The 17,647-nt window shown below is 40.2% G+C and overlaps 1 pseudogene; it reads left to right on the top strand.

The window, feature by feature from the left end:
- The window catches only part of LOC127648087 (acid-sensing ion channel 2-like), a 220,689-nt pseudogene that overhangs the window by 141,798 nt on the left and 61,244 nt on the right, over positions 1 to 17,647 (top strand).

Genomic DNA, 17,647 nt, shown 5'->3' with positions numbered 1-17,647 from the left:
TTTTAAACCCTCCAGCCCACTTGCCTGCTAGGCTTCCATTATATGAATATTTACTTTAAAAATTTATTTATGTACTCTGAGGAGGAATTAGTCACAATAATTGTCTGTCATTATCACGAACATGCTATGGATGTGTTACATAGATTTTAGTTTGAAGATAATTCACAACATTACTTTACCTCTTCCATCACACAACATACATAGAGTGGTGTAGCTCAGTGGGTAAAGATCTGGACTATAAATGAAATGGTAGTGGTTTGTATCCTGCTAGACAAAATACCATTGTATCTTTTTATGAATCAATCAAGAAGTCAAATTAAATGTCTCTTTCACTCTCTGTTTTTACAGGTGTTCACACGTTATGGAAAGTGTTACATGTTTAACGCTGAAGAAGAGGGAAAGACATTGAGGACTACAATGAAGGGGGGCACAGGCAATGGCCTGGAGATCATGTTGGACATCCAACAAGATGAATACTTGCCCGTATGGGGGGAAACAGGTACATACACACACACATGCACGCACACACACACACACACACACACACACACACACACACACACACACACACACACACACACACAGACACACACACACACACACAAACACACACAAACACACACACACACACATGTTGGTGCAGCTATCATTATGAGGTCTCTCCACAGACATCATTATTTTTATACTGTACGAATTATAGATTCCATCTCCTAACCCAGGGGTTCTATACCTTTTGCAAACTGGGCCCCCCCAAAGCTGGTTCATTGCAGTTGGGGCCCCAGTGCCCCCCGCCCCGCCCCGCCAGATGCTTTATTGTTGTTATTATTATTATTATTATTATTATTATAATTGGCAGTAGCACCAGACTTCTAATGTGAGCTTGCAGGCATTATTATTATTATTATTATGAGTAGTAGTAGGCCTATCATCATTACTAGGCTATTGCTATATAATTATATGAGGTTACACGCTTTATTGTTGTTATTATTATTATTATTATTATTATCATCATCAGTAGGCCTATTATCATTACTAGGCTATTGCTATAATTGGGAATTGGCACCAGACCTCTGATATTAATTTATGCTTTATTATTGTTATTATTACTAGGCCTAACAGTAGGCATCATCTGCATTTTTTACAGAAGCTTGCTGGTAGGTGATGTTAATGTGAGACCTGAGCCTGCTTTGCCTTGCAAAGATCCTCAATTCTTGGCTCAATGTTTGATAAACATAGCCTTAAATCATCCTCGATTTGTGCACGATTGCGGTATTTCGTTTTGAGTGCAGTCATTTTTGAGAATCCTGCCTCACACAAATATGTTGACGCGAAAGGAAGGAGAATCTTCAAGGCGACGTCACAGAGTTCAGGGTATTCCTGCCTCAATGCTGCCCAGAATGACGAAAGAGGGCAGGAGCTAAAGAGTTCCTCCAGTCACTCTTCAGCTCAATAAGCTGTTCCAGCATATCAATTGATAGCTCGTTTGCTGTGCACACAAACGGACCGCGAACCCACGCAAAAGAGCGATAATCCTCTTTAAAGTACGTCGCAAATTGTTTTCTCATTGCTGACAGGTGCTCAGACGCTGATTGAAATAGGGAGGAGAAATCGTGTGACGTGCCTGCATCAGTGATAACGTCTGCAAGGCTGGGGAACATGGCGCAGTTCCCTCGACTGATGCGGCCATGCCAGAGGTCTAGTTTTTGTGTGAAGGCGTGCACTTTGTCTGCAAGGAGCAAAATATGAGTTTTGTGGCATTGCAAAGACAGGTTGAGGCCATTCAAGCGGTCAAATATATCGACCAAATTGGACAGAGACGCAAGCCACATAGTGTCATCCAGATGCCATAGTGTCATCCAGATGCTTCGCCAGATCTGATTTGATTTCTGTCAAAAACCACTTCACCTCCTCTCGCAGCTCATACAACCGCTGTAACACCCGCCCCCTGGAGAGCCAGCAAACATCAGTGTGCAGAAGCAGCTGTTCGTGCCCTGACCCCATCTCCTGGCAGAGGACCCCAAACAAGCGAGAGTTTAGCGGCCGTGATTTGATGACATTTATTATTTTCACGGATTGGTTCAGCACGGAGTCAAAGAGAACCGGCATTTTTTTAGCAGCTAGTGCTTCGCGATGGACCATGCAATGTGTCCATTTAACAAGTGGAGCTACTTGCTGAACGAGAGCAGCTAGGCCACGCTCACGCCCCGTCATTGCCTGCGCACCATCCGTGCATAGGCCATCGCATCGGTCCCAAGCCAAACCATTTTCACGGATAAAAATATCAAGGACATTGAAAATGGCTTCTCCTGTAGTGTGCAACTGAAGAGGCCGGCAAAACAGAACATCCTCCTCAATCGCCTTGTCCCGCAGATACCTGACATAGGTGAGGAGCTGTGCCTGCCCAGCAATATCAGTGGATTTGTCCAGCTGCAGCACGTAGTAAGGACTCTTTTTTACGAACTCTATCAGTTGCTCTCTGATATCATTGGACATGTCTACAATTCTCCTAGCGACTGTGTCATTGGACAGTGGTACTGCACCGAGTTTGGCTGCTGCACTATCGCCTATCATTATTCTGCATATGTCTTGCGCTGCCGGCAAAATGAGAGTCTCGGCGATTGTATGCGGTTTACCCAGTTTACCGATCCTTTTGGCCACTACATACGATGCCTCCAAACACTGTTTAGACACAGTGCTGTGCACTGAAATGGTTGCCTGTTGCTGATGGAGGCCATCAAGCTTTCTTTTAAAATATTCAGCTGGTTTATTTTTAATGCCAGCATGCTTTGTTTCGAGGTGCCTTTTTAATTTGCAGGGCTTCATACTGTCGTTTGCCAGCACCTCGGCACACACGACACACTGAGGTCTCAGATCAGCCGTGACTGTAAACCCAAATTGCAGGTATGCTTCATCGTACCTTCGAAGCTTTTTTGCAGCTGGTGGTGCGTCGGTTGGCTTGTTGGTCCTCACAAGAAATTTCTCCATTTTGATGTGTCTTTATTTTCAATAAAGTTTAGGCAATATGTAACTGTGTGTGTGGTGTATGTTGAGAGACGTATCAGGGGCTAATCAGTCGGGACTTAGGCACAATCTTTAATTAAAGAACAAAATAATTATTTTGCAGACAATTCAGATTTTATTTTAATACTTAACGATTGTAGTCCTCGTCAGTGTGTGTGTGTGTGTGTGTCTTAGTCGTGTGGGTAGTTTTAGCTAAGTGTAGCTACTGCCTTGCAGTTAAAAAAAAAATACTGGCTAGGGCTGAGATTTGATCTAATCTTAAAAAAGAATGTTTGTGGGTTTAGTCTTTAAAAAGAATGTTGGGGTTTTGTAGTAAAGGCCTATGTAAATCGAGACTGATAAGACTAGCGAGAGCTGGCACAAGCGAACTTTTCAAGAGACTAGACTAGAGTGAATGGAAAGCTATGTCGTGAGTCAATTTAAATGCAGTGATTTATTTTTGTGTGAGAGTTAGTGAACATTTACATTTATACCCCACTCTGTAAGCCAGGGCGGGAACGGCGGCGGCCATGCGCGATTCATTTGCAGCCTGGACACGGAGGGGTGTGTGTCTCCTCTCTGCTCTGACTGCTGCGCGAGGCTACTGAGAGACTGACCGCCTGTGCGTGCTTTTGGACGGGAGAGGGGCTCACGGCAGCACCCGCTGTTCGTTGAGCACAGTAGGCCTAACTGCAGAGTGATTCGTGCTTTCGAGTCTCCAAACACCACAAAAGTCTCCAAAAACACCAGTAAAAGTCCCTGGATTTGTCGCTTTTGACAAAAAAAAAAAAAGCCGCCAGGAGGATGATTTGTTTGTGTTATAATCAGTGCTTGAAGTGGGGGGAAAAGGTGGCGGCACTCTCTTTGCATTGGCAAATCATGACATTTTTACAGTGAAAAACAAAACTTGGAGATATTGCTGTTACAACAATGTATTGTTATTTATTTATTAACGACATAAATGTATTTAAACATGTTTGTGTGTGCGTGGCTGCGTGCGTGCGAGCATTTCACAAAAACTAAAGGAAAGCTTTAACTGTAGCCTATATTCTGACTAGTTTATTCGTTTATATATACAACTAAATACGACCTCACGTTTTATACGTTTCCAGCCTCTGAAACTTCCGTCCGTCATAAAAAATAATTCGGATGGTTCGATTTTCTGCATTTTTCGCATCCGTAGCAAATATTTTGAGGAGTTTTGACAATTGAGAGCCACCAAATGACGAATATGAAAAAACGAATACGACAGTTTCGGAGTCAGTCAGGATGCAAGGACCTTAAACTTTTGAGGCTTGCGCAGCTTCTCGAGGAGAAATCAAACAAATGAGCGCCGTTTTCTAAAGTCTATGAGCGCAGCACACACAAATAAAATAATTTGACATACTGCAGTTAAATTTCAAAATGTGGTGTTTTTATATTTAGAACATTTGAATACAGTTCAGCAACATACATCACACGACCTGACGACCAAGACAGCTGACAATTGACCATCACTTAATTTACCATCACCTCATGATTGAAAATGTGACACTGATTTCATATGACAGTTCAACAAACAAGTTAACAAAACTGTTTAAAAAGCATCCCAGGGTCATACTTCAAGAAGTTCTTTGAGAAAATGCCAAGAGTACATTTCTGCAAAGGGTGACTACTTTGAAGATGCTAAAATATAACATAGTTTTGATTTATTTATTTAATTTTTTTAGTCAAAACAAAATTCCCCTATTTCCATTTCTATTATTCCATAATTATGATGACTTTACTATTATTCTAAAATGTAATATATATATATATATATATGAGTGATCCAGACTATACTGCAAATATGGGTTCACTTTCAGTGAGGATGAACATGGTCCATTCAGCCTATGCCATTTTCATAATTGTGCATATCATTAGGCCTAAGTTCATGGTTATTTAATAAAATTTCATTCTTTGATTTAAGGACATTCTGTTTACTTTGATACATTAAATAATGAACTCAAGATGGCGCAGAGTATGGTTGCTTTATTGTAAGCTCCGACACAACACTGCTTTTTATTGTTTGTTTTGTTTACAGTTTTTTTGTCTCGGATGTTGTCTGCCTTATTGTATACGACAGACAAATGCTTTTGGACATTGGTTCTGCAATTACTCACCAAAAACCTGACTTCAAATTCCTCAATGCCGACCCACTGTTTACAAACACGGCAGCAGAGTCATTTGTCTGGGCTGCCTGGCCGCGGAAATGCAGAAGGAAAAGGGGAAAAAGAGCCGGCGTTCTCATCAGAGTAAGACGTTGCGCGAATCGACCCCCGCTACCCAGTATACTACTGGCAAATGTTCAGTCTCTGGACAAAAAGCTCTGCGAGCTGAGAGCGCGGATCTCTTTCCAATGAGAGATGAGGAACTGCTGCATTATCTGCCTTATTGTGGCATTCCCGACAGGAGGGAAACGTAAATCAAAATTAAATTAAACCCAACTACGCCACCCTGGGGGAGAGCCAGGGAAATACTCCCAATAAAGGGCACACAGGTTAATTGTACCAATTGAAGGCAAAGAAGTAAGCAAAAGGGAGACGTGAGTATCAATACAAAAATATAGCTTTTATTGACACTTCAGCATTACTAAAAAAACATACAATTATAGGTTATCTCCCCCTTGAAGCACAATAAATATTTAAAACAACTAACAATTCTCCAGGGCCAGGCTTAGCAGGAGCAAGGCAGGCCAACCGACTCAGGAGATAATCCAAACCCACCTCAAATCGTCAAACACCACACGCACCATAAAGTTGTGTCGGCACACAGCTAGCCTCCCCTGTTCCCTACAAAGACCTCACTGGCTCCTGGAGAAAAGAGAAACACAAATTAGACAAAGATTTCACAGAAATAACAATATACAATAACACAACATACACCACATCAGGTATAATGTGACAGTGTGGGAAATATCAACCTTTAACAAACCGCCTCCCGCACTATATGTGGTCACAAAACAAATTTACTCAACTTAAAAAAAATCAAACAATAGCCACAAGAAAATGTAACACTATAACAACAATTAAAGAAGACAAAAAGACAAAACACAGCACAAAGGGGGAAACAAACTACACGAACAGGAGCTGATATGCAGCACAGCAAACACAAGGCGCTTAACCGGAGAGCCCAAGCGAGCCGCAAAGCATAACAGCAACAAAATTGCTGGTGAGCAAGCAGCAGAATCAAATGCTCGTAAGCAACAACAAAAAAGGCAAAATGAAAAAGGCAAAACAAGAGAGAAAATGCCCGTAAGCAAAACAGCAGTAGAGTCACATATAGCGTCTTCGGCTAGCGATTTGTTTTAGGGTTAGAGGTTCAACTCCCCATGCTTACCTTAACAAAAAGACAGAGTTAAATTACATCCAACGAGCCCCGATGTGAAAAAGGGAGAGGCGTACTTACAATTTGGTTGAGCAACCACCAGACGCAAAGTTGTATGATTGTTCACAACAAAACCTGAGTCTCAGTGTACAGACCATCATTCACCCACCTGCTAAGGCTGCTGTTACTGTGAACATAATACAATAAATACCTCCACAATATGCAATCTAGGAAATTTAAATACCAGACATACCTTAAAGCAACCTCCGCCGCAAACTCGCCACAACTCGCACGCCACCAGCTCCACTCTATTAAAAATGGTACATCAGCATTTTTTAGCCTCGAGATGTTCACATCATTAAACAGTGAGCAACACCTCAACCTACCTGAATGGAAACAAAACGGAAATACCAGGAAGTGAGGAGCCCAGACTCACCAGGACATGTATACACCCATCAAAATAAGGGTCCTTAAATGGTATGGTAGCTCCCACCTCATTGGGCTGCCAAAACCATACTCCAACCAGGCCAGTAGGATGGTAAAATCACTTACCCTGCCACATTATGGAAACTTGGATGTCTGCGGAGATTCCAGACTCGGCCATCGAACCCGCGGGGTTCTCCGTGCACCGAGCGGACAGAGCGAAAGACTTCTCAGGTAAAAGCAGAGGTGGTGGTGTATGTTTTATGATCAACAAATCATCGTGTGATCAGAGGAACGTTTATCAAGTCTTTCTGCTCTCCTGATCTGGAATTTCTCATGCTTCTGTGTCGACCATTCTGGCTACCGAGAGAATTCACAGCAGTCATTATCACTGCTGTGTACATCCCCCCACAAGCTGACACAGGCACTCAAGGAACTGTATGGGAGTATACAGTAAGTGAGCAGGAAACCACGCACTCTGAGGCCGTGTTTATTGTTACCGGGGACTTTAACAAAGCCAATTTTAAAACAATCGCACCAAAATACCACCAACACATCAGCTTCAACACACGAGGGGACCGGCTTTTGGACCATTGCTATTCTCCTTTACGGGTGGAGAGAGTCAGCAGCTTCAAGTTCCTCGGTGTCCACATCATTGAGGAACTCACATGGCCCGACCACACTGAAGCCGTTGTGAAGTAGGCTCACCAGCGCCTCTTCTTCCTGAGATGGCTGAGGAAGTTTGGAATGAACCACCACATCCTCACCCGGTTCTACACCAGCACTGTAGAGAGCATCCTGACTGGCTGCATCACCGCCAGGTACGGCAATAGCACCGCCCACAACCGCAAAGCCCTGCAAAGTGTGGTGAGAACTAACAGACACATCATCTGCGGTGAGCTTCCCTCCCTCCAGGACATATATAACAGGCGGTGTGTGAAAAAAGCTCGGAGGATCATCAGAGACTCCAGCCACCCGAGTCATAGTCTGTTCTCACTGCTACCATCAGGCAGGCGGTATCGCAGCATCAGGACCCGCACCAGCCGACTACATGACAGCTTCTTCTCCCAAGCAATCAGACTTCTGAACACTTGATAGCTCATGATCAATATACACCAGAACTGCACTTTATTAATCTTTTTATCGCACACTGGATTATATTTTTATATTATTACATAATTATATTCTCCACAATACAACTACTGTATACATATTTTTTATATAATCTTTATTTTTTTTTTATTGTATGTGTATTCTATGTTGTGTGTATTGTTTACTGTACATCGTATGTTATTGTTTTGTGTATGTGTACATTTGATATGTAAATTGTGTTGTGTAAATATGTTGTTTATTGTAATTGGTATATGTCTCGTCACTGTCATGACTGCTATGTTGCTCGGAACTGCACACAAGACTTTCACCTACTGTTGCACTTGTGTATATGGTCATGTGACAATAAAGTGATTTGATTTGATTTGCTAATGTTAATATTGTGTTGAGTAACAACTTGATTTCCAAAGTAAAATCTGGGTTCTGAAGCAAAGCAAATTGAGAACCACTGAAAATGTCCTTTGTCTGGTATCTACATTACCTGGTTTATTAAATTCTGCGTTATTCAATCTGAAAATGTCACAACACCATATAGTGATTTTTATGGGTAAGATCAGCTAGAAATATATACTTGAGGTAGCAACTCAAAATTACTCAATTAATATGAAGTTTTAAACTGCATATATTATATTGCATACATATGTTTTATTACATGTTAACTCTTTACATGCGTAGTTTGTAAAAAATTGCAGGTATTTAAATTGGTATGAAGATCAAGAGCTAAAATTATAATGTCTCTTTAAGACTAGTGGCAGTTCAGCCTTTGAGCAGATTTTACCTCACAATCTAATCAGAGACACACATATCATCTAAGCAGTTGACTTTTTTTTTTTTTTTTTGGTAAAGAGCAAGTGTGTGCATGCATAGGAAATATAATAAAAGCGCCGTGTTGCCCTGAACATTCTTGGCACAAAGCACAAGGAAGATGACATGCCAAAAGTCTATGATAAACTTGCCATCATCTTTTTTCAATTTTAGACATGGAAAGAGACCCTCGAGCTTCACTGAATAAATGTGCAACCAATTTGTCATTGTGTGATGAGTGATAAAGAACTTATTCTATATGAAAAAAGAATTGGGGAGATAAACAGTATATTATGTAGAGCAAGATTCTGTGTTTGAATGTGAATAGCTATGGGTGTTTTTAATGCAACATGAACCTCAGTATTTGATAGATCACTGATGTTTGTAGAATTCTTTGATAATATTTCATATCCCTCATTTTTCTTCTCTCATTCCCTTACCTAATTTTACTACACTCTTCTTCAGCTTTGTGCTATTCCTCTAAATTAGAGCTTTCATATTGAGTAAAGCTACTTTCATTATCTCTCGTTGTGGTAATCTTGGATTCTGAAGTAGTTTAATTGTCATCCTCAGAAGAGGAACATTTACCTCATTCTTCTAATGATGGTTTAATTGCCTGCACATCTCGGAACAATGTGGATTTTCAGATTTTCAGAGATGATGCTATTGATTGAAAGAATACAGAGCTTTAAAATGTTCCAGGCTATCAAAAAAAAAACTCACCTTTTCATGTTTGTCTCCATGTTTTCTTCTTTCTTTTATGTGTACTCTTGTTTATGCCTTCTTTGTCTATTTCATCATCATTTGTCTTTTCAAGCCAGTTTAGGAGAGTTTTTGTTTTTTGAAATGTAAAAACATATGTGCTATAGAATGCAATTAAAAAAACAAACAAAAAAAACAAAAACAAATGAGAGTTTTCTTATTTTTAAATCGGATTGCACGAGGACTATCGTAGCCATTGCATAATGACTATATGGTCACATTCACGCAAACAGCAGAATACGGTTGTCAGTCCTATATTTGAGTACCTAATACAATTACGTTCACACAGAGGTCAGTTTTTTATGAGAGTAACAACCTCATTCTATAATTGAAGTGACACCCACAAATTTTCAGGACTTACAACTGTATTTTACGTACTGAACAGCTAGTTGTATGCCACGTCATTTAATATGAAAACCACAGTGCATTGTACACACACGTGTCTCCTGTTTTAATGTGGAGTTTAGTTAAAGCACAGAGATGGAGTTGTGTGTGAGCTGTGTGTCATCTGAAGATCCAGCTGCTGTCTTCCACCTGTTATGTATACCCTGTCTTGTTTCACTGTTGCCCTTTTGTTTGCCATTTTTGTCACTTTTGCATTTCTTAGTTTTCACTTTAGTCCCTTATGTAACTCCATAGTCTCTTTGTTAGCGTTCGTGTTCCCTGTCATTGTTTTCACCTGTCCTCATTAGTTTGCCTTTTGCTTCTGTTAATCACCTTGTTATCTTGTTTGAGTTCTGTTTGTTCATTGGCCCCTTTTTCCCATGTTTATGTATTTATACCCTGTTTCTTTGTTCAGTCCTTGTCTATCGTTGTTTGATGTCAGCCTGGTGTGTGTGTGTTTCCTTCCCTAGTCCTCTGTTTACATCGTGTTTAGTTAACAGTTTTTATGTTTTATTTCCCCATTGTGGGTTGTTCCTTTGTGTTTACCTGTTTGTTAATTAAATAAAGTTTAAACTGCGTTTGGATCCGCATCGCCTCGTTGCTCAAGCGTTACACCACCATAGCGCATCAGTTTTATGGGCTGGGCTGGACTGAGCCGCATTACTCAAATGCTCTGCTCTACACTTGCATAAAAATCATTAAAAGCCACTATCAGTTAATTATTATTTGACGCATGAATTCGCACCTCGATTAGACTTGTTTATTAAATAATGTGTCGTCAGTTGTGATAAGACTTGCCAGTGGTATGGACACCACCATCTTTGATATTTACATATATTTACATTGACTTGATAGCTTGACTTCTGTTGTTCATTCATACATACATTATTTGAGCCGCTACTGTATGGTGTTGTATGAACAGGACATTTCATGACTCACACCTGTAAGTAAATACGGTTGTCAATCCTAAACATTGGGTGCTTCTCATTTCCAAAATTGTGCTTCCTCATTTCCTCACTTCACGGTCCTCAAGCCCATAACACGGAAACCAATCAAAGTCCACATTCATGAAGGGCGCATCTATTTACTAAATGCACCGCGAGGAGACGAGGGCAGAGGAAGCTCGACGATGACCCTTGAGCAACGAAACACTGGAGCTTCCTACGTGAAAGACTTTTTGGTTGAAACATCTGACAGAGCAGCTTTAATTCATGCTTTACCTTTGTGGTTTAAATAAACCATAATTATCACATACTTGAATTATTAAGTTTTATTATTAAAATATTAATAAATCAAGTTTCAACAATATAACATCAAACGCTCCGATGTAATAAAGCTGTGCAGACAGTGCTTTGAAGTCACGCTTGAGTGAGCAGGACATTCATTTTACAAATCTTTCCTGTTTTGATTCCTCCATCCTTGTGTTCTTTATTTCCATTTACCCCACCCACTTATGAAACGAGGAAAGGAAACAAGGAAAGGAAACGAGGATGCACAGTTTCAGAAATGGGAAGCACCCATTGACTAGGTGAATGTGGCCTATTACTACACGCACACCTGTGACCACATGTTCTAAAATAATGTTTCAAATTGCTACGTTGCTTGGCAACCACAAACCACCTACAGCTAGGGTAATAGTACTTGGTGCAAAACTATATTACTTACAAGTAAAATAGCTTTTTATTGTTCTTCTTTTTTCTTTTTCTTTTTTACCTTTTAATGACAATTTGTTTTGTGTGTCATCATCTCTAGAATACAACTTCCATGAGGTGAAATTACTATAATAAACAGCCTCCTGAGGCTTATAAACTCACAGTCATGTTTTTACAAAGCAAAATTACTTTTTTGTTCCTTGGAACACAAAAGGAAGTGTTGAGAATGCAATTCTCTTTCAAAATGTATTTTCATTGTATCTTTTTTTTTTTCTCCATACAATGAAAGTACAGTAAATGGTGACTGGCTCTAACATCTGTGTGTTCCACAGGTAAAAACGAAAAGTATGGCTTTGAACAACAGGAGAGAGAGAAAAAATAAGTAAAACAGATTTTTCATTTTTGGTGAAATATCCCTTTAAGATAAAAGTTTCACCACTAGGGGTTTGACACTAAGGATAAGATCTCTCTCTCTCTCTCTCTCTCTCTCTCTCTCTCTCTCTCTCTCTCTCTCTCTCTCTCAGGTACACTGCATGCTGGGAGTGTGAGGTGTGTGTGAGAGTCACATGCTGGAGAACATGACATTACGAAAAGATTTTTCCCCAGTTTTTCCCCCCTTCGGGTTTATTTATTTATTTGTATTTTTCCTCACTTTTTCGGGTCACTATAACTGCAAATTAAATTAGTGTAGATTTTAGTGCCATGCAGTTGCACAGTGTTTGAAGCGGTATGGCATCTTCCTCTGCGGGGGAAGCGTTGCCTGTTTAGTTTCCGAATGGATTCAGGTGCGTTCCAGAAAAAGGGGGCATCTATTGATTTTCTGTTGGCAGCAGGAGAACAGGTAGGCCATGAAAATATAATCTCTGCATCTTGTATGAATAAAGCAGTTGTCGCTTTTCTTAAAAATGAACAACTTGTTAACAAAATAATTGAAAGCAATATTTGGGTTAAAGAAACATTTGTCCCGATCACACTACTGTCTGCTCCGGCCACAAAAGTGACAATTTCCAATGTGCCTCCCTTTGTCAGAGATAATGCGATAGTTAAAGAAAAGTCTTTCAGACAACATGTGTTCATGTTTTTGACCTCTCCCACTAATACACTGGATGTATCATTCAGGGTGTCTCACGGAGAGAGCTCATACATGGTTTATGCCAGCACTGACAATTTGCGCTGTTTTGAGTGTGGAGATATTGGCCATAAGAGATATACTTGCCCTCATAAACAAAGAGATGAAGAAGAAGCTGGCGTTTCAGTGCCGGTGGCTGCTGCAGTTCGTGCGGCTACAATTAATGGAATGAATGCAGAGGAGATGCCGCCGAATTATGCAAGAGTTATAGAGACAGAAAGAGGAACAGAGATGGAAAATAAAGCAGATGTAAGCACATGTGTTAACGGTTCTGAACATTCTGAAAGAAGAGATAAAGATTCTTTGTCTGATGTTTGTGGTGATACTGACGTTTTGATCATAAGGAAGTAGATGAGCAAGATGGTGCTAAGGGATTGACTGATGAAATGGAAAAAGTGTCTGATGATGAGTGTATTAGAGATGACGACTCATGCTTTGATGTAACTATTGATAAATCTGGTGATTTCTACTCAGTTGAGCAAATAAAAACCTTTCTGGACAAAACTAGTGTATTGAATTTGGAGATTTTTCCAGAGTTGGAAAATTTTGTTGCATCTGTAATTAAAGCTCATAAAGAGAGTATTTTAGAAATTCTATCGCAACAAAAAGGTTCAGATTAAAGAAAACTTGACAACAGCCAGACAAACAATGAGATCTAGTAAGATAAAATGTAGATCTACGAGAAGGAACTCAAAATAAATACACATTGGGGTCTATCTTTTCTTTTTTTAAACCTTTTGCTCCTTTACTATGGATGTCATTAAAGTGGGATCCTTAAATATAAATGGGGCTTGGCATATAAGTAAATGGTCATTATTAAAAGAATGTATCAATTGAAAGAAATGTATCTAATATTCTAACAAGAAACATGTAGTAATGAAAATAATGAAGTAGACTGGGGTATGTGGTGAGAGAGGGATTATGCTCTGAGTCATGGCACCAACCTTAGTGCAGGTGTGGCAATACGTTTACTTGTTATCAGGGTTGAGATTAAAAAATAGGCTTTTATTTTTATAAACGTTATGATCTTATGGTAGGTCGAGATAGATTTATTTTCATAAACTTAAAGATGTAATTTGTTCTTATGCACATGAGGAATTTATAATTCTTGCAGGGGACTGGAATTGTACTTTAGATTTTGTCTGTGATATATATTGGGAAGACCTCATCTCTTGTCTGCAACATCTTTAAAATATATTTTTAAAAGTTTGAGCTTGTTGATATTAGGAGGGAGAAAAATAAGGGAATAAAACAATATACATGGGTTAAAGTGACAGAAAATAGAGTAAGTGCAGCACATTTGGATAGGTTTAATGTAAAGAATAAAATCAGTAGCAGGGTAGAAAGAATCCATATAACCCCAAGCATTATTTCTGATAATCACCTTATTTCTTGACACATAATCTTAACACAATCAACCCCTAGGCCATTTTATTGGCATTTCAATAACAAGTTGTTAGAGGACACTGATTTTTTATGAAACATTTCATATTTTTTGGAATCAATGGATAGAACATTAAAGCAATTTTGAAAATCGTCTTCAATGGTTGGAGGAAAAGTTCAAATGAAACTTTTTTGTCAACAGTTTTCATCACAAGCTATGAAGAGAGTTAAGAAAGTTATGTCTAAATTAGAAGATGACATTTCTGTGTTACAAGAGTGTTTGATAAACCTATCAAATCTACAAAATACTTTTTTTAACTTAGAAAAGAAAGTTGTTCGTACTAATTTAATGCATTGTTTATGCAGACCTGAAGGAAGCACAACTTCAGACCCTTTAGAGATGAAAAGACTTGCTGTGTTTTTTATTCTAAATTCTAAGCAAAAGAAGACAAAATTAAATTGTGAAATTTTTGATGACTTACCTGTCCGTAATAAAAAAGAAAAACAGTCCTTAGAATAAGATCTTACTTTTGGGGAAATAACAGATGCATTGAGACAACTCCCCTCTGGACGAGCACTAGGGTTTGATGGATTATCAGGACAATTCTACAAAACCTTTAGAGGTGTTATTTTTAAAATAATTTGTAATGTTTTAAAAGAAAGATACAGAATGAAGATACTTCCTAAAAGCTGTCAAAGAGCAGTTCTTTCTCTTCTCCCAAAGAAAGGAGACTTGTGTCTGTTAAAACACTGGAGGCCTGTCGCTGTTCTCAACTCTGATTACAAGATAATATCTAAATGCATTGCAAATCGGCTTAAAAAGGTCAAGGGTGATGTGATTCATGAAGACCAGTCCTATTGTATACCCAAAAGATCTATCTATGATAATAATTTTTTCATAAGAAATCTTTTAGAATTTTCAAAATTGTATAATGTTGATGTAGGTATCATTTCCCTGGATCAAGATAAAGCTTTTGACCATGTAGATAATCAGTACATGTTTTATGTTCTTAAGTGTTTTGGTTTTGGGATAACTTTTTGTCTTGGATGAAAATGTTGTACATTGAAGCTTCATGTATGATAAAAGTAGGAGGTGGCCCGATTGTACCAGTTAACATGGAAAAAGGAATTAGGCAAGGCTGTCCTATGTCTGTCCGACTGTGCTGCTTAGCAATCAAACCTTTACTGTGCTTGCTGATACATAAATTAACAGGTATAACCATAAATGGGAGACTTAGGAAAAATACTATTATTTTGTCAGCATATGCTGATGATGTTACTGTTTTAGTTCAACAACCAAATAGTTTAAAGCATATGAAAGAGCTTCATCAGCTCGACTTAATTGGAACAAAACCGAAGCTGTGTGGTATAATCCCAATAAGAGGAATATTAATTTGTATTTGCCTAAACTTCCTAACATTATTCAGTGGGGCACAGTTGGTTTTAAATATTTAAGAATAAAACTCAGCAAAAAAGAAACAACCCTTTTTCAGGACACTGTATTTTAAAGATAATTTTATAAAAATCCAAATAAAGATAAATAGATCTTTATTGTAAAGTGTTGAAACAATGTTTTCCATGCTTGTTCAGTGTACCATAAACAATTAATGAACATGCACCTGTGGAACAGTCATTAAGACACTAACAGCTTACAGACATTAGACAATTAAGGTCACAGTTATAAAAACTTAGGGCACTAAAGAGACATTTCTACTGACTCTGACATACAATAAAAGAATGATGCCCAGGGTCCCTTCTCATCTGCGTGAATGTGCTTTAGGCATGCTGCATGGAGGCATGAGGACTGCAGATGTGGCCAAGGCAATACATTGCAATGTCCTTACTGTGAGATGTCTAAGACAGCACTACAGGGAGACAGGAATAACAGCTGATTGTCCTCGCAGTGGCAGACCACGTGTAACAACACCTGCACAGGATCGGTACATCCGAATATCACACCTGTGGGACAGGTACAGGAGCAATGTAAGTGCTTTGAGTCTTCTCTCAGCCCCGCTGCTCCGCCCCGTCAGGTACGTCAAGAGTAATCGTCCCCTTAGTGCCCCTAGCTCGCAGTTTGGACGCGTGGCTCTCACTTCCCAATCCGTCACGCTGGTTGGCCAGGACCATTCGACTCGGTTATGGAATTCAATTTGACAGCAACAAACTCCCGTTTAAAATGCTCACGCAAAAACAAATTTTAACTTGCCTCCTGCATCTAGATTGGTTCACAGCGATAGACCTGAAGGACACGTACTTCCACATCTCAAAATTGCCTCGACATCGACCCTTTCTATGGTTCGTGTTCGACAGCCAGGCGTGTCAGTACACGGTCCTCCCCTTCGGCATGTACCTGTCCCCTTGCGTCTTTAAGAAGGTTACAGAGGCAGCTCTTACCCCGCTCCTGGAAGCAGGTGTCCGCATACTCAACTACCTCGACGACTGGCTAATTCTGGCCCACTCCCGAGAGTTACTATGCGCCCACAGGGACCAGGTGCTCAGGCACCTCAGCCGTTTAGGGCTTCAGGTCAACTGGGAAAAGAGCAAGCTCACCCCAGTTCACAGCATCTCTTTTCTCTGCATGGAGTTAGACTCAATGTTAGCGCGCCTCACCAACGAGCGTGCGCAGTCAGTGCTGAAATGCCTCACCACGTTCAGGCCGGGCACAGCGATCCCTTTAAAACTTTACCAGAGGCTCCTGAGGAATATGGCATCCTCCGCTGCGGTCACGCCGCTCGGGTTGATGCATATGAGACCGCTTCAGCACTGGCTCCAGACTTGATTCCCGAGACGAGCATGGTGCCACGGCAAACACTGTGTGGTTATTACCCCCGCCTGCCACCAAATGTTCAAACCCTGGACAGACCTCTGCTTTCTACAGACAGAAGTCCCCTTGGAGCAGGTGTCCCGATGCGTCCTGGTCACCACAGACGCCTCCAAATTGGGTTGGGGCGCCGTGTGCAACGGACACGCAGCCGCGGGCCATTGGAAAGGGGGCCCGCTGCGCTGGCAGATCAACTGCCTAGAGTTGTTGGCTGTACTTTTTCCCCTGCAGAGGTTTCTCCCGCTAATTCAGGGAAAACACGTCTTGATCCGATCAGACAGCACCACCACGGTAGCGTACATAAATCGCCAAGGCAGCATACGCTCCAGTCACATGTCACAACTCGATCGTCGTCTCGGGCTCCTACATGGACTTATCCCCCTGTGTGTATTTTCCGTGGTACGGTCCCCTTGCGAGCTGACCCGCGTCTCCCTTGGGCAGTTCCTGATACCATTAGGTCGAGCCTGATAATTATTGGACTATCTAAAATATGTGATTTGATAGTCATGTTTGAATATATTAATTATTGCAAATAAGGATTTTAAGTATTTGTTTACTATTTGTCTTGTCTGAAGAGTCACAGGGAAACATGTCTACACAAATGAAATACAGATGCTTAGTGTGTCAAAAAAATAAAAAAAGATTGCTTCTTGAGAGGATAAGTAAGAGACTCTCCAAATAGGTGTTTTTGACTTCCCTCTCTCTTGTTCTCTCTCTCTTGTTCTCGCTCTCTCTCTCTCCAACTCAACCCTCATAATGTCTTTCATCTGTAATATCTAAAGTATCAGGTGAAAGAGAAAAGAGGCAGAAAAACAGACTTTAAAAGCAACAGCA

Source organism: Xyrauchen texanus, chromosome 8 (assembly GCF_025860055.1).
Source record: "Xyrauchen texanus isolate HMW12.3.18 chromosome 8, RBS_HiC_50CHRs, whole genome shotgun sequence".
NCBI lineage: Eukaryota > Metazoa > Chordata > Actinopteri > Cypriniformes > Catostomidae > Xyrauchen > Xyrauchen texanus.
This window is presented reverse-complemented; position numbering and strand designations above follow the sequence as displayed.